This window comes from Ailuropoda melanoleuca, chromosome 16 (assembly GCF_002007445.2).
Source record: "Ailuropoda melanoleuca isolate Jingjing chromosome 16, ASM200744v2, whole genome shotgun sequence".
NCBI lineage: Eukaryota > Metazoa > Chordata > Mammalia > Carnivora > Ursidae > Ailuropoda > Ailuropoda melanoleuca.
In genome coordinates, this window is record NC_048233.1 from 29,140,724 (window position 1) to 29,147,303 (window position 6,580).

Sequence of the window (6,580 nt, forward strand, 5' to 3'; positions counted from 1 at the left end):
TCATCCATTGTGCTCGATAGTCTCAGGTAATCACAGTGAAACTGTTAGGAGACATATGGTAGGAACCAGCAAAGAAAAAAATAGAATTATATCTAAGATAAACTTTGAGTGTGGCTACTAGCACACAGAACTAGTTGCAATCAGATCTAAGAAGCCTACTAGGTTTCTGGAGGAATGATATTGCCAGAGGAACTCAGAACATGGAATAAAAAACCTCTTACAGTTCAAGACTTAAAATCTTTGTGCCCCAGCCTTTTATAAATAGAAGGTAACTTTGACAATTTCGTGCAGCTCCAAAGAAGAGTATTAGTATAGGTCACAGGGAACCACAGACAAAGCAGTTCTTGGCAGAAGGCAACAATACCAGAGAAGTTTCTATCCTGTGAGGGCAGGGAGACTCCACAGTCTCTTCCTCAGAATTCAGAATTGTTATAGATGAGTTATTGCTTTCTGTTTTCCAAAGAAGCATCCAGTGCTACTGACCTGTCTCTGTATTACCATTGTCTACTGAGCATGTATAACCTGCTTTTCAATTAATAGGAAGAACCTGGAATACTGTGCCTGGATCTAATGGATAAGATTTGGAGACTGGATTCTCATAACAACTTTTTTACAGTATGAACAATGATTTTTCCCAATTTTACAGAGTAGAGTGTGGGTAACATGCCCACACCGCTAGTGAAAGAATACTGGATGCTGCATTTAAAGGGGGCTGGGTCTTTGGATTGACTACTTGTGGGGGGTGGAGGTAAAAGGAAGGATCAAATGGATATTTGGTAACTAAAGTACAGATGGTGACTGAGACTATTAATGATGCTGAACAATGTTCATGTGTTGCATCTCCATTTTCCAGGCTCCAAGTGATTAAATTTGCCATCTGAGTAGTTCTGGACAATAGAATATGATCAGAAGTGACACATGCCACTTAAGTATCTGGTTAAGTATCTGGTTCACCTTCCTCAAGTGCTCTCTCTTTCATTTATGTGCTTGGAAGTAAAGGACTTCAGGATGGGTTGACCACATGAAGTAAGGAGCCCGGATCACTGTATTTCAGCTGGAGGAGTGCTACGTCACCTTTATTGGACTTTATGCAAGTGAAAAAAAAAATCTGTATTGTGTTAAGCCACTGAGATTTGGGGGCAGTTTATTGCAGTAACTAGAATTAATCATTCTGACCACCATCATATTCAACACCACTGTTGGATAAAGATGCCTGCCACATTCTCTGTACTGAGTTACTTTGAAGATAGTGGCTGTCAAGATTTTGTGTCCACATTTTGCAAAGATTTATAATTTAGTTAAAACTGTGGTTTTAATGGGAAGAAGGTGACAAATAGCACTGATTTAAAATCCTTTTTCTTTTGAAAACAAAAGGCTAGAATGTTGTTATTTTTGAGTTGGAAAGTATGACATGGTAAGTCAAAGAATTTTTTATAATTTGGGGCTATTCTTTATTTTTGTTTAGATCTTTTTATAGTTGACACAATATTACATTAGATTCAGGTGTACAGCACAGTGATTCAATCTCTCCATACATTATGCTATGCTCACCACAAGTGAAGTGTTGTAGGGTGACAGATGGGGGCATGTAGTTTCTTGATCAGATTTCTAAATAAGGGCCAAATAACTGAAGGAGAAAGTATGTATCATTTAAAACACAGGATCTGAAGTCAGATTCTCTGTCTATTCATTAGCTGTGTGGACTTTGAGCAAATTACTCAACCACCTTCTGGCTTGTAAGATTTTGAAAATTTTTACTCTTACCTCAAAGGATTGTTTTGAGAATCAAATGAGTTAATGTTATATAATAAAGAATTCAGTTGGCTCTCAATCCTGGTTGCTCAGAATTTTCTGAATGATAGGGAGTGTCTTTTATAGGCTTCTTGGACCATTATATAACATGTGCATTAGTTTTCATGTATTTAAAATGGGGCTAATTTGACAGAACCTGTATTCTAGTAGTAGGAACATTTGGGGGGCTCTTTCCAGCACATACCCCTTTACTGATAACCCATTTACCTGTGCTCCAGATGGGACCCTGATAGCCACATCTGAACTACTTTGACTCCGTGGTTATAGTCAATGGACTGGGGTGGACAACTGCCAGGTTTTTACTTCTTAGAATTTGGAATTTGATTGGAAAAGCACTAGCTTGTCTTGTGAACTGGAAACAAAGCAGCTGAGGACAATGTACACGCTGACTCTGTTAAGTCAGGTATGAAGAGAGGAAGAGACAAAAGCAGTAAACACAAAATAGAGGAAAAAATAGAGTGGTGACCAGGATTATTTCTTTGCCTGGTCCCTGTCTTTTATGGGACCAGGCTTTATCTCCTGCCCTTTGGTTTTGTGGGATACCCTAGCACCTTCCCAATAAGTTCTTCTTTTTGTTTATGCACACTGGAAGTGGATTTTGTTTATCGAAACTCATAGTCTTGATTAAATAACACCTTGAGAAGGCTCTGAAAAAGATGAACTGAAACAAAGGGTGTGTCTTACTGTTGTCATGATTGTTACTGTGGATATAGAGAGCAACGGGGAAGAGGGAAGGGAGATAGAATAGTGAAGAGTAGTGGCTCAAGGCCATAGATTTAATGGGAACATTGTAACATGGGTTCTCTTAAAGAGAAAGCTTCAATGTCTGCAATTGAAATACAATTACATGAGACTCCTTTGAATGTGGATGAAAGGATGGTAGAGATGTGGGCTAAGGTTAAGCAAGCAATTGACAATTCTGTCTTGTTTAAGACAAAACTGGGTTAAGCAATAACTGCAGTGCTCCAATGCCATTATAAAATACAATAAAACTGTTGGTGAAAAATAGAAAACACAAGGGGATCATATCTCAGGTGATTGAACTGAATCAAAAACAGCATTTTTTATAAATAATTTTGTTATTTTGAAGGAAAACCAACAGTTACCACAAAGCTCATGTTTTACTGCATGGTTGAAAGGAAAAAAAAAAATTTATCTTTTAAGTGGTAGGCCCTATCAAGCTAAAACAACCACTGTAAACAATGGGTCTGAAAATCAAATCTGAAAAGGTAGATGTTTACCACACTGCCTTTCTTCACTGCTGAAAAGGGGTCAGAACAAATTTTATTTGGTAAATAGAGGTTCTAACAAAATACACAATGGAACAATTCATGACCAAGAGAATTGTTTTTCTAGGTATTTGGTTTACTAAAGAAGGCAAGAGAGGCATGGCCTTAATTTTTATCTTCAAAGAATGAAAGGGTCACTTTGGATAAGGGCAGCTGAACAAGGGAAGCACACAATTGGAGCCTACCTTTTGTTCCCCTTCCTTCTATCCATGCTTTATTTGTTTTCTCTCCCTCTTTTTTTCATTTCCCCTTTCCTCAGTTTTTTTTTCTATTATATAAGTAAAAAGTATGAAGTTCCATCAATATGAAGATGTTTTACAGATGGGAAATTTTCAGGAGGGTATTTCTTTCTCATATGGAGATCAAATCAGGGAGCAGACATTTTGGGCATCTTAAGATCTGTAAATCATATAACTGAACAGATATTTTAAAGATTTTGTCCACATGCCTCATAGAATCAGATCTTAGAGTGAAATAAATAAAAAATATGGTTCCTATTTTCCTAAAGAATTTTCTTAAAGAATTCTAAAGAAGTTATTTTCACAATGAATTATTTCCTTAAATAATTCTTTAAATCTAAAATCATTGTCATAAAGAACTCAAGAGGAAATTTTTAGAGTATTTTTATCATTTTCTTTTTTTTTCTTTTAAAGATTTTACTCACTTACTTGAGAGAGAGAGAGGACGCACAAGCAGGGGGAGGGGCAGAGGGAGAGAGAGAAGCAGGCTCCCCATTGAGAAGGGACCCCAACTTGGGGCTTAATTCCAGGACCCAGGGACCACGAACGTGAGCCGAAGGCTGAGGCCTAACTGACTGAGCCACCCAGGCATCCTTATCATTTTATTTTCTTAATGAAAATTATTTTTGGAAAGAATCCTAGGAAATTCATTTTCTTAAAGAATTCTAGGGAAAATTTTAAAAATCTACTTGGAAGAGCATGTTAGAAAAATCTTTATAAGTAACTCCCATATTTCTTGCTATCATTAAAGGCATGTATTCAATAATAAGATATGTTTTCAGTTGTAGCAAGTCAGCCTTCATTGTCCATGCTACTGGAGGGAACCAGTGCCTTAGATAATCCAAAATAATGTAACCTTCTACCCCACACCCCCCAAAACTCTTGCTTTTGCAATATGATTTTGTATTTTACTTAAAGTTGATTTTGATAAGAAAATCTAGAATACTTTAAATGAAATATGAAGTCCCATTGTGAAGGCTCAGCTTAGAGGGTCAGGAATTTTGCTTACATAACTTTTAGACTTAGAATACTCCATTGCTTCATTCTCTGAGTGGTAGACACACAGTAGACTTTTCTCCCTGCATTTATAGTTACATAGCCTCTTTATTGGGGGAAGAAAGTTACTGCTTTAGTTTAAAAACCTTCTTGTGTAGCCCATGGGAGATTGAAAAGAAAACGAGTGAAAAAAATCTTAATGTACTCCATAAAAGTCAGCAATTTTGAATTGAAATATAGTGGAAAATAGCTACATATTACCTTTCCATCATTAACTTTTTAGGTTGTATAATGCCGAATTTTCTTATCTTTTCTCATTGCTCCTAATTTCCTATACTTTTCTGGTTTCTGTTGTTATTTATGTCAATTACCTTAAGATATGAGAGGCTTACACTGAACATGGCTTTTGAATGAAGTTCTTGCTATCTTGCTATAAAAAACATCATAAGACTTTTAAGAACTGTGGTCTATATTTTTGATGTTTAAGTTAAGGAAGTCATTCAAGCATTATTTGTCTATATTTATCATTATATTAAGTTAAACATTAAGCATTTTGGAAGTTTTGGGCTGTTGTACTTCTTTTTCATGGTACCAGTTATATTGTGTAGAACATGATTATTACAGATTATGATTACGAACTTGGAAGAAATAAGTTGGAGGGGATGGAAAGGTAGTTCATTTTTCACCAAGATCCGTTTTCCTGTAAGTAATCCAACTGCAAATATCATCTGCAATAAATATTCTAATAAATATTATACTTCTAGTGAATATTATTATGGTAAATGTTATTATAGTTTTTAGTAAATATTATAGCTCTTTTACAAAGAAAAAGAGATTCAGAGAGTCTCACAGAGGACCTTGCTTATGTTCACATAACTAGTAAGGATTGAAATTAGGATTCAAACCCAAGTCTGTTTAATTCCAAAGTCAATCTTTTTCACATTGTACTTTATGACCTTATGAGTTCATTTGCACCTATTCTTTTAAATTTTTTGACTTGATTTCCATGTCAGGAGAAAATTGCCAATGATGCAGTGAGCTGTGAACTGGTTGCCAGAAACAGGTCTAATCATCAGCAATATGAGTGAATAAGTGTGTGTTTTTAAATCTGTATTAGGGAAATAGATTCTTGATAGTGACATGGCACTCTCACTCTGGGTCTCTGTCTCTCTTTCTCTGCCGTATGGGTGCAGTGAAAATACTTGCCCAAGTCTTCTAGTTAGATTTTTCTTTGAAAGGTAATTGTGATTATTTTCCCACATTCTTCCCTTGTAATCTATTTAGAGAAATGAAAAGGAGCATAATCAGCACTGAAGCGGTTAAGGTGACTTAGAAATTAGTACAAACTGACAGAATTAGTTTGTTAAACTTTTTGTCTAGGGTTTTCTCTTTTCTTTTGTAAATGGCTGCAAATCTCATTTCTCAAAATATTTATTTTATTGTCTCTGATAGCCTGCTGTCCTCTGTCTTTCTCTCAGTACAGATTTAGTAAAGAATGCCATAAAAGTAACAAATGACAAAACCATTATTTACCAGAAACATGGCATTAAAAACCAGAATAACAAATGACTTCAATGCAGTTGATATTTCAGAGACATTAAAAGCTTTCTATTTAAATTGAAAAGAAAAAAATCCCTTTCTTATAATTTTTAATGTTATTAAAACTCCTTAATAAATACTCATTTGAATTTTCCCTTAGTGTAACATACAACATTTTATCTGACCTATCATGTATTTGAAAATATAATATGTATGTTTGAATTTGGAAAACATGTTACCTGAAGTATATGAATACTCTTTTGTAGATTTGGGGGGCAGGTCTATGGAAAACTAGTATAACATTTTAAATATTATGATAAACTCATAAATTGGTTAAATTGGTTCTAAATTTCTTACAATTGCAAATATGAAGGCAGAAGTCTCATTTTGGCAGTAGGTTATATCGCCAACAGCTGATGAAAATATTTTCTAGTTGTTGTTTTTCTAGCTGTTTTTTATCTTTAGGAGTCTTAAGGGAATTTTCCAATCAATAAATATACTTTGAAGAATCAACATTTATTTAACTTTGGCAGTTTTAATGAAAATCTCCTAAAAATTTATTTCTTAAGTTTCTGTTTCTTTGGTACATGTGAAAGCCTTAGCTCAATTTTTTTGGAATCTCATATTTGTCATTATAAAAGTCAGTTATTGTATCACATAGAAAAATAGTAATATGATCAGATGTTCCCAAAATCCATTGCCAGA